Below are 12202 nucleotides of genomic sequence, written 5' to 3'. Positions count from 1 at the left end.
ATCAAAGTTTATTCGCTGTTTGAATAGTTTTCTTTAAGTCGATCATAACAAGGTCTGTTCAGTTGTTTATGGTCAGAAAGGGAGGATTTCTGAAACGAGTTGTCTGATGAATGTCCTGCGGAGGTCTCAGTACTACAGGTTGTTTTATGTAGCCTTGGTGAACTTCAGCATGCTATTATGTTGAGTTCATTTCAAGGTACACAGTGGAAAAAACCCCATAATTTCTGATGATTATGATTTTAATAATTCTGTAAGTCATATTCATGACATATGACTCCTGTTGTTAATAAGACTAATTATTTAGTGTTGGTTCAATTGGATGTATACTACTAAAGAGTTGGAAGGATTCCTATATGAGATGCTTTTATTATTATTTAGAGCGTGTTTATTTCTTAAAGCATTATCTCACCTTCAACATATCAAATGGATGTGACCAGGATGGCTAGCTTTTAATTATGGCGTTTGGGGCTATCAGTGATATTAACCATGTGTCACGACTAATCAGGTAGGTATGTGTACTCATTTTAAAACTTTACAATTTTTTTTTTAAATTTTACTCTGATCTGTGGAATTTAAGACTTTGTTTATTTAGAGGAGGATGAGAAAGCCGGCCCTTGGGAGTACTCATAAACTTTACAGAGACAATGTTTGATTCCTTTAGTCCAAACAGTGTATTTCCGCTACTTTAATGACTGTCCGGAGTTATAAGTTGCTTGTGCTTTGAAGCATCTTAGCATTTGCTGGTTCATTTTAACTTCAGTACACAGGCCAAGATGCAAATTGATGTATCTTGACTGGATGTAGACCCTGGCTTTTTAAATTTAATGTCAGGAATCCCCCAAAAAAACAATATTAAAGTTGGCAGCCTAAGAGGATAAGGTGTTTGCTAGACTATCAAGTATCCACATAAATATTCTTCAGTTCATCTGGGGTGACTCAGTGACATTCAAGAGCCAGTGACCGGAAAGATCAAACTGGAAGAACTTCCTTTAAACCCTGACTTTGTGCAGACAGAACACGTTGCTCATGACTGGGTTCAGACTACAAAGCTGGGGTGAGTAGCACAATGAATTTGGAAGGCCGACATGGTTAATAAAGGCAGACTAATTAAGGGTCTAAGATGAACATCTAAGTGTAGTTTCATTCATGAAGCAGTTTTTCCTTCTTTTGGATTTTTGAGAGAGGGTTTTTTCTGCAGCCCTGGCTGCCCTGAAACTCACTTTAGAGACCAGGCTGTCCTCAAACTCAAAGATTTGCCTGCTTCTACATTCTGAGTGCTGGGATTAAAGGTGTGCGCCACCACTTCCTTGCTTCATGAAACAATTTTCTGAAGCCCTTCAACTTGTCATGTAGAGGCATTATGGACAGAAAGATAATTAAGGCTCCATCCCTGCTAAAGGAGAAGTTTACATGAAATAATCAAAATAGCTGTGTGTAAAACAAAGTTTACTGAGGACTAAAAGCATATCTACTTAGATGTGGTTGTCTGTGGCCCAGTGATTCTACAATGAATAAAACAATGATCTTGAAGAGGTTCAGTAATGTGTCTAAGTCACAGGGAGCCAATGGAGAACTTAGGCTTGACCCTTATTCTGATTCCGGTTCAATGTCATTAAGTTGGAAATACATAGGCCAGATTATATGTAATATCTTAGAGCAAGCCAAGTAGTTTTCATTTATTTATTTTTAATAAAAAATGACAGATACTGAAATTTTAAATTGTATACAGCATGGTATTTTAAAATACACATCTATCCAAATATTTACATGTAGCTAATAAACAAACACATGACATCATATTATTATCATTTTATAGTAAATCCATATAGTATTTGCTATCTTTGCAATTAAAATTTTTATTACATTCTATTTATTTTGAGTATATAAATATATGTATCTGTGTGCCATTGTGCATGTGTGGAGATCATAGAACAACTTGCTGGAGTTGGTTTTCTTCTCCTACCATGTGGGTTCCAGGGACTGAGCTCAAGTCATTAGGCTTGGTGGCAAGTGGTTTTACCCACTCACCCATCTTGCCAATGCTCTTTGTAATTTTTAAGAGTACAATGTGTCACGGTTAACTACGTTGACTTTGTTGTACAGCAGCCCTCTCTAAGTTTACTCCTATCTAGCCATATTTATGTATCCTCTGGTCAGTATTTTTCCACCTTCCAGTTTCCATACCAACCTAGCATATGCTCACCAGCCTTCATTGTGAGATTCATTGTTAAGATCTTCATATGAAGTGAGATCATTCAGGATTTGACTTTCTGTGCATGGCTTATTTTACTTAACATGTCTTCCAGATTCAATACAATGGTAAGCCTACTTTATTTATAAGATAATGGACTCTTACAGTGTGCATATTAACCATAGTTTTTTCATCTGTTCATTCACTATTGGGCAAATGAGGTTGGCTCTGTGTCTTGTACTGTGTAGAGCATGGGAGTACAGAAGTCTCTGGGAAATGCTGGTTTTATTTTCTCTGGAACACACCTAGAAATAGAATTGTTGGGTCAAGTTACAGTACTACTTTGGACTTTTTGAGGGAAGCATCCTCATTGTTTCCATGTTTTCACTAATTTACATTTCCACCAGCCATGTGCAAGGGTTTCTTTTGTTGCAACACATCCAAAGAATGGAGTTGTACAAGGAGAATTCTGAGTGCTTAATGAAAATACTCCAAGTAAACAAGATGAATATTTTGTGATCTCTGTTTCTTCAAAAGCACAAAAGTTATTCTTGGAATGTGCTTTAATACTGCTCTAAGTTGGATGGATTTAAGATACACTCAAGAGGATTGTGTCATAGAATCACCTGGGAGATGGGTTTCTGGGCATGGGACTCTCTTGATTACATGAATTACAGTTGTAAGAGCTGCCTACCCTAGGCAAGGGATCTTGGATTTTATATGAGTGAAGAAAACAAACTGAGCAATGCCATGCTTGCATTCATGTGTTTCTCTCTGCTTATTCACCAAAGATACAATAAGACAGGCTTCTTCAAGCTCCTCTTACTGTGATTTCTCTTCCATGGTGGACAATAAACTAGAACTCTTTCCTTCCTAAGGTGCTTTAGCTAGAGCACTTTTATTACAGCAGAAGAGAAGACTCTAAGACGGATTGAGGACAAGGACAAATCAGGGATTGCTTTCAAAATTCTAACTGAAGAATGAGTAGAAAACTTGTGTCTTTCCTTGCAGTGTAATGATAGAATATAAAGAAAGAGGAGATGTGATTAGCTTTGAAAGTTGTATTATAAACCATGTAAATTCATTATAAAATTAGATTGATATAAAAAGCACAATGTGAAAGCTGTAGAATTGAGAAAAAGATCCATTACTAATGTCTGGTGCATTTAACTTGCAGACATTTTTCTGTGGGGAAATATATAGATTAAAAAGATTCAGGATTTAACTTTGGATAAATAATTCCCTACTACAAGTTATATTAAGTTCTTAAAAGTTCCTTCTACTGTTAAGATTATAGAATAGCTCAAAAGGACTGTGGTTTTGAAATGATTTCTTAAGACAGCTACACAGTATCTCATGAGCTTAAGTACTGAATTTGAGAGGCCTTTGAGACCCATATAGATTTGATCTCTAGTCAGGACTATTTGTGATCATTTAATCTACAGAGATACCAGGACTAGAACCACTGATGCAACAAATATTGTTGCACAGAAAGACAAATGGGTTCCAAGATGGCAGGACAGAGTAGTTTAGTTGACTCTAAAGCTTAAGGATGGGTGAAGACTTTGGGGACCTCAAGTATTTAATGAGGGCAAGAAATAGAAAGTGACTACCCTTTTCACCCAAAACATTTGTTTAGGTTTGAAAGGAAAACAAAGAAAAAAATTAGAAAAAGTTGCAAACGTGTCAAATATCATAAAACATCAAGAATGACAATGTTGGGTAATCACCTGTTGGTTATTGCAAATTGGGAACAGCAATTTGGTCTCAGCATGATCAGTTGTAGATCAGTGGAGAGAAAATCAAATCATAGTATTCAGATATAGTGTGTGGAAAGATAAACTGGGACCCAAAGTACATTCTATAGAAACAAAGATGTGAAGACCAGAGAGTGCTAGCGCAAATTCTCAAAAGACACGCAAGGGTGACACTGGGGTTTTCTTCTTCATATGAGAAAAGCCTGAAAATATCATAGGTAGAGGGTAAGATCCAAGACAGAGGCAGAGTCTTAAAGAAGGGAGATAAAAGCTGATTGATAAAGGAAGGATCCTAAGTGGATGAGAAATGTGGAGTGTGGCATTTTGCATCCATTGTTATGGAAGATATGTAGGCATGCCAAGGCTCCTACAAAGACATACAAAGATCTCTAAGAGAGTTTTTCCTATGTGATGCACTTTCTGTGTTAAGAAGAGAGTTGTAGAATAATCTATGAATGAGAAAGATAGGGTTTGAAAAGTGAGTATGAAAACCAGTGTGGCTTTTTATCACAATCTTTCTCACAGCTATAGAAATGTGGTTGAGACAGTTCCTATCACATGTGATTTTTTTGATGGCTTAATATTCTCATGAGCTTTATACAAATGAAAAAAGTGAAGCTAAGAGCTTAAGTAAGTAGATCACACTGTTTGCAGGTGTTCAGCGTCTCATCCCTATTTGTCTATTTTTTAAAGACTTGTGATATGGTATTATTCCTGGGCCTTCTGGATAGTTGAAAACTGCCAAATACTCACAAACAGCACAGTTCATCTTTTTGCAGCAACTGAAGCCTCATTCTCAAGAATTGTTTTTGATAGTGTACTCCCGTTCAAGTTCTAGTTCTGCTGGCACTAGTGTCCTCACGTAGAAAATAAACATCAGAAGAGTCCCTGTGTCTTAGGGAGATGGAGATGTGAGGACCAGATAAGATAACTCAGGAAAAGCACACACTGTGAGGTGGAGACTAAGGACTCCCTTCGTGACAGTCTTGTTCTATATTGCCATCACAGTCACAGGCATAGCAAATATGAATTCTGTTCATTTGCAGGGACTTTGTTGATTTTTCCAGTATATCAGAATACATGTTTGTACATTAAATATCATAAAGTAGAGGAACCCGAACTACTTTTCCATAATAAGCATTACAAGTTATATCAGAGAAAGAAGTTTTCTGTTGTTGATCTGAGCTCTCCTCACAGCTAGGACGGAGGACAGTGCTGACATTTGTCCTAGCTATGAACTAAGAGCGTTATCCTGCAAGGTGGTGAGCTTGATTTCTCCCTGAAAGGTACCTGAAGTCCAGCCAACACTGCCTTAGCACTCGCCCTACCGCCTGACCCAACTAAAAAGAGATATAAGAACACGGTTGGTCACAGGCCATTCCTAATCCTTTACACTTTCTTTTGTATGCCTCTACCATGACTGAAATGGGTATTAGGATGAGTACCTCAAAAATAATCCATTGCAATGAACCAATGATCAGAAGAAAGATACAGAAATACAAAGGGAAGGACACATCCAGGGCTCACATGCCTCCCCTCCTCAGTCAGTTGTAACCTTCCAATAATTATATTATGTGTAGCAGCAAAGAAACAAAAAAGGGATAAGGGTCTTTGGAGTTATATTGATAAACTATGTGTGGTGCGCAAAAATGGCATTGAATATCTTGTTTAAGCTGTAAAAATATATTAGCATGTCATGTTATCTTCATAAATTCTTCTAACACATAGGGTGGGTGGAGTTCCCAAATCCCAAGGTACATTACCAGTTCGGCAGGCCACTGCGGCCACTGCCATCCATCAATTGTCTTGTCACATATTGCAGGGCTCACAGTTGGGACCGAGGTATTATGATGCTGGAGGGTTTGATAACAGGTGAAATATTAGCTGCCGGGGACAAATTTGTTTCTGAGCTTTGCGGTGGCAGTCTCTCATATGAGAAGGTCATCATTCTCATGGAATTTGCTCCCTCAGACCTGAAGCGATTTTGAATCCACACGGTAATTTTTTTTCCCCAGGAAAATTTCATTAGTGGTTAATTACGTCTGGTAGGACGTTGCGGAAGTTCACCAAGTGTGCTGAGAGTTCAGACATGTCAAAGGGGAAGTTGTCTTAGGAAGTGGCAGACCCTCTGTATTCTTTGTTGCATGGAGCACAGTTTCTGTTTACAAAGTAAAGATGTACAGAACTTGTGTTTTCCTTAGGCTGCTAGACAACTTTATCTTTTGATTTTGTGTGATTTCCTAGTGTTATAGACTTTGAATAAGAAACAATTCACTTCAAGGAGGATTGTAACATTCACAAGTATGTAGGAAGTCAAATTCTTTTGGGAACTCTTTACATAAAGCCAATGGAATCTTATTTAAGGTTCTGTTGGAAGGTGGCTGCTTGTTGGTTCCTGGCCACCCAGCTAGCTTAGACCTGAAATGATCACTCAGAAACTGTATTGATTAAAACCCTGCTTCCATTAGCTCTAGCTTCTTAATGGCTAACTCTTACCTATTAACTTAATCCATTTTGATTAATCTGTGTATAGCCACATGGATGTGACTTACCCGGCTGAAATTCCAGCATCTGTCTCCTGTGGGGCTGCATGGTGTCTCCCTGACTCTGCCCTTCTTTCTCCCAGCATTCAGTCCAGTCCTCCTCCCATAGCTCTGCTCCACCCTGCCCTGCTCTGCTATAGGTTCAAAGCAGTTCTTTATTCATTAATGGTAATCACAGCACACAGAGGGGACTCCCACATCAAGGTCCCACGTGGAGGATGCAAACAAAATGAAATTCACAACAACAAGAACAACAAGAACAACAAGAAACCCCTTTCAGCACTAGACTCTCTATCCTGGAAATCAGCACTCTATTTTGGGAAAGTGCTTATCCACAGAAGTGGAAGACCAGAAGATCAATGGGGTTCTAGTGATTGTGACATAGCTAGCCCAAATGAGGTGGGGAGGAACTGAGGTAATCCAGGCAGGGCAGCAGGTGGGCTAACTGATCATTGTGGAGAATTTGATGGCTTTTTCCTTGTGTTTAGTTGTTAAACTCAGCCACACAGTCAACATATATTGGGTAGCTACCATGTGCTGGGACCCTTGCTTGGGAAGGTAGTAAGGAAGACAGTGAGCTGTGTTTCCCATGTGGTTTAAGGTCTAGGGGGTAACAAGTATGAAGTGCAAGCAAAAAACATATTGTGAGTCATTAGGAAAAAAAGTTAAGATGCTGGGAGAAAGATCAGGACTCATCACAGGTCTAAAGAAGGGACATTTAAGCTGAGACCCAACAATATACTTATTAAAATATAAGGGCATATTTGGTCAAAGAATATGCTAAAACTGGTAGGATTATCTACCGTCTTGCCATTTTATAGTCTGACATACAGAATAAGGAATTATTTAGGGCACACTCATTCCATTGGGCAAATTCATCCTCGAGGGGCTTGTCAGAAAATCAGAGACCATCGCCAAAGCAGACTGGAGGAAGACTTCACAACAGACCATTTAAACTGGAGTGACCAGGAGTAAGGCAGGCACAAGGGAAAGTGCAGCAGGCTGAGTTGACAGAGCCATCACAATCCCTAGGTCCTAACTGACAAGGTGGAGAACATGTCTGGAAGGAGAGCACAGGGAAAACAGCAGTGCTGCCTTGGAAGGGGTGGGGTGGCTCTGACAGAGGGACACAGTGTCATCAGATGACCCTGGATGCTCTAGCCAGCAATACATTATTAAATTACTTCCTTCTCCTCCCTGCTAGGGACGCTATGCAGCTCAGTCCAACCAAAAGGTGATACGTTCCGTGCAGGCTGACCTCCCAGGGTAGGGCTTAGCATCCAGAAAGGGTATCGTGAAGAGAGGGAGACAATATCCCCGTCTGACAATCTAAGCAAAGCATTTTCTAACAGGCAAAGCCCTGTGGAAGTGGGAGAGGGCAGACAGATAAGGTATGAGCCTCGTGAAAAGACTGATCAAGATTCGAAAAGGTTTGAATTAACCTGCGGTGTGATGAGATCCACCAGAATCCAACAGCTGCCGTGGGGAGACGCTATCCTTCCAGCTTGTCTAAGACTCTCTAACTTGGTCACTCAGATCTCTCACTCTATCATAATGCTATTTGAATCGCACACGACAGCAGCATCATGGGAAATGCAAAGGCCAAAAATACTCACAGCTGAATGGATGAGCTGCCAGCTACCCAGGCATTTGCGAATATTATGACAAGCCATACTTCCTGGTGACGATCATTCTGTTCTTTCTTACTGTGGCATACTGTTTTTTTCCCTACCCAGACTGGGGATGTTGAAATGAAGAAAGGCAGAAACTGAGATATGATGGTCATGCTAGCTGACATTTCCTCGGTGGCATTTCTACGTCAGAGGAAGGCATGGCCACATTTACTAACTGCCTCTATTTTCTGTTTCACCCTAGTTTCAGATTAGGAATGAAAAAGACAGATCTAAAAATTTACAGATCAAAATTTGTTTTTCATGACGCAGTCAGCAGAGAGCCCAGAGGCCTAAGGGTCACCCACAGACCCAGTGAGTTGGTGAGTTTTGTCTTGCAGGAGGACTGATTGGGTGTTGAGAGGTGATTCGCTGGCCAGCGTGGCTGCTAAACACATTCGTCCATCATAAGGATGCGTTTGCCTGTGGGCTCTTTAGTTATAAAGCTCTTCACAGAGACCGAGCTCTCTATCACAGTTGGACAGAAACGCTGCAAAGTCAGCAAAGCTAGCCTGACCAGCTCTCGTTTCAGAGGAGAATCAGAGGCTCAGAGCTATTGATCTGCCTTGGTTGTACAGCTGGGAAGCAGCAAAGGTGCCAGAAGCCTAGTTTCATCTTTTCTTTTAAAAAATGAGAACAGCTTAAATGAAAAAAGTTAAGGAGTGACCTAGCAAGTCTCTTACTGTACTCAGGTCATTCAAGAGGGTCAGTTTAATGAAGAGGTGTTTTCTACCGAGTTCTGTTTATGAAGTTGTCTGTTTACTAGACTAAAGTTGTCATGTTTGAATCGCTGTTCAAATATCCCTTCACTTGCTTCTCTCACCCTTCTTCCTCAGAACTAGTACCAAGACGGAAGCCATCTGAGGAGAGCCACTGTCCTCTGTGTCTCAGATGCCCACTCTTAGTAAATTCCAATTCACACTGCATTTTGAATAAAAGAATGAGTTATGATCTTGTAGTGTTCATGAACTCATTTGGCCCATACGCTGAGTACAAACATTTGGTAAGGTGGAAGAAACAAGGAGGTTTCAACTAAAAGGCAGGAATCTACATGAGAACGGGTGACGGTGGCTGAAATTGCAGGAACAAAAGTGTCTGCTGAGGAGCAGTGAGAAGTATCTGCCTTGGGTTTATTTTGACAGAAGAACCAACAGGAGTTCTTGGCAGTTTAGATGCGGCTTGTGAGAGAAAGAGAGGAGTCAACTCATACTGTCATCTTGGCTCAAGAACCCAGGAAGGAGAAAGGAAGGAAGTGTTGTCAGTGAAGTCAAAGACTGAGATGAAAAATGTCTGACGAAAAGGTAAAGTTTAGTTTCGCAAATGTTGAACTTGAGATAGATGCTGATCTTCTTGACTTTTTGTAGTATATTTCTAAATAATTTATTCTTTGTAAATTCAGTAAGCAACAATTTTCACATAATGTGTTTGAGGGAGAGTTTCTTGTAGCCCAGGGTGAGCTCAGACTCACTATGCGGCCAAGGATGTCCTTGAATTCCTGGCCCTCTATCTGCATCTCTCAGTTCTAGTCTATAGGTAGGAGGGACCCTTCCCAGACAAGTTATAAGCATATTTTTAAACTATTGATAGTTATATTCAAGATAAGTCTTAGACAATGAGCATGTTTGAAAATATTTTAGTAACATATTTATAAAAAGTAGGTATTTCATGGAAGTTGCCACAATATTTAGTGAAGATACTTTTCCTAAAAGTCATTTGAGTTGACTAAGTGGGAATAAATAACTAACATTCATGCTAAATTTTATTTAGTGTTTTTGATTAAGCATGGTTAAATTATGATTGTCAATATCCAACTGATTTCATAATCATAACCTTCTGATCACAAGAGTCTCAATGCTTACAGGGCTAAAGTAATATTTATTGTTTAATACTACTTAAATTGGCAATATATCATGTGAGAAAGAACCACGTTGTTAAGAAAATATGATGCCATCATAGGCTGGCTCTTCCAACAATGATACTGTCTGACTTCTTTCGACTGGGCTTTCTAGAGAAATGGAGCTAATAATACGCATGAAGATATTCAGCGAACAATTAGGATGATTTGACTCAGGCAGCTGTGGGAGTCAAGAAGTTCTGAAGCCAGCGGTGTCAATGTATTCTGAGGTCAAAGACTTGAGAACCAGGAGAGCTAATGGCCTATGCTTCTGCTCTCCAGCCTTTTTGTTCTACCCTAGCCCTCTTGGGATTGGTACCCTCTCACAAAGGTGATGGTAAATTCCTTTCACTCAGCCTAGAGAGTGCTGACCTCTTCGTGAAACACCCACAGACAATCTCTAGTTGTCTGGTATATCTTGGTCCAATCATTTTGACTCACTAAATTACCATCATGTAATCTGTTAAAAACTCCCAAGACCCTTACCTTTAATCCCATTACTCGGGAGGCAGAGACAGGTGGATCTCTGTGAGTAATATTCTAATGTATGTGTGTGACTTGGGCACTTACACTAATTCCGTAACTTACCCCTGGCTTAGTTCTAAATCAAATGGCAGACAAAACAATATTGGTCAGACAGAGAACCAAATATCAAGTTAAGGATGAATGAAGCTAAAGACGTAGTCAAAGTGGCAACCACAAGCTACAAATGTTGGACCTTGAAATTAGAGAAATTTCTACTGGTAGACTTATGACATCCTGCTTGAATATAAGCTTTTACAAATGAAGAATGACCAAATGAAGGAGATAGGTTGGGGGATGGGTCTGTAAGCAATTTCCCCTAGGAAAAAGGGAAGAAGAGGTCTGAACTATTTGATCATGCTTCCTCTGAAGTTATTAAGGCAATTTCAGCCTTATCCAAATTACAGGCATAGCATCCTTGGGAATGAGTGTATTAGTTCTTTGGACGCTTGCAATAACTATGGAGTAGGTCTTATACTGTTTTACAGATATGGAAACAGAGAACATCAGCTCAACTTCCCCAGTCCCACAGTGAGGATGCTCTACAGTCAGGGGTTTGCCCAGGAGGGCACATTTTCACTCATACTTGCTCTCTTGCACCCCATTTTTTTTTTTGCCTTTTCTTCCAGTTTATTTCATGTTCCCACCACGATAACAATCCCTTTAATTTAAACTAAAAACCATAGACTTCCTGAAAGGGTGGCAGCAAAGGAACGGTGGTGCCAAAGACAGAAGGAAAGGTGCGTGGGACATGAATCTTGAAACCGTAGAGCCTGGGTACAAACTGGTTGGTGGGTCGTTTGGGCTAGTACTCTGGATGCATCATGAAGAGTGTGTGAGGGAAACCAGTGCCGAAGTAGGCGCCATTGGTGTGATGGTGCCGTCATGATTTGGGTGTGTACACATCCATGCACTTGGGGCAGTAGAGCTTCTCCATGGCCTTGCCTGGGATGTCCGAAAGGCCAATAGGAAGCATCGGCTGGTTCTCACAGTACACACAAGGACAATAGCCAAAGTCTCCCTGCTGGTACTTTTCCAACATTTGGGTGATGCCTCGGTTGGTGAGGATGTAGCCGGCGTGGATCAACCCATAAAGCATCTCCGCTGCCTATTCAATCAGGTTACTGTGGTTGGGGTTGTCTTCCAGCTCTTCAACAGGCTCCAGGTCCAGGATCATGTCTAGAGCTTGTCGATAGTGAGGCACCTGCTCATTGAGCCCAGTGAAATTAAGCTTGTCCTGGATGTAGTCTTCATCCAACTCATAGAAGAATTCATTGCCACGGAGCCCACAGAACCAGAAAATTCAGGACTACTCATCTTCACGTCAGCAGCAGGACAGGGGCTGGGACTGGGGCGGGGAAGGGGGAGTTGTGCTTCGAAGGAACCACAGCAGCTGCTACGGTGCAGGAAGCTGACCTGACCGCCGCAGCTGCACCTCCAATTTTTTAAACTTGTATTTTCTTCATCCTTTTAAAAGTATTAATTTATTCTTTGAAAAATAATAAGGAGGCAAGACTGAAAAAAATTCTCTAAAAATTTCTTTCAATTTTCATCGTCTCTAACATGCTTTTAAGTTCATTGTGGAACTGTCTGGGTGGGTTTAGTTTAAATTCCTCAGCAAGAGG

The 12202-nt window shown here is 40.4% G+C and overlaps 1 pseudogene; it reads right to left on the bottom strand.

Moving 5' to 3' along the window:
* Nucleotides 1–11240: 11240 nt before the first annotated feature.
* On the bottom strand, nt 11241–11874 carry LOC121462238 (annotated as a pseudogene).
* Between the last annotated feature and the right edge of the window lie 328 nt (nt 11875–12202).

Source organism: Microtus oregoni, unplaced genomic scaffold (assembly GCF_018167655.1).
Source record: "Microtus oregoni isolate MIOR12 unplaced genomic scaffold, Mior012 000024F_ref0000369, whole genome shotgun sequence".
Taxonomy (NCBI): Eukaryota; Metazoa; Chordata; class Mammalia; order Rodentia; family Cricetidae; genus Microtus; species Microtus oregoni.
Note: the sequence above shows the minus strand (reverse complement) of the source record. Positions and strands in the feature narration are given on the sequence as shown.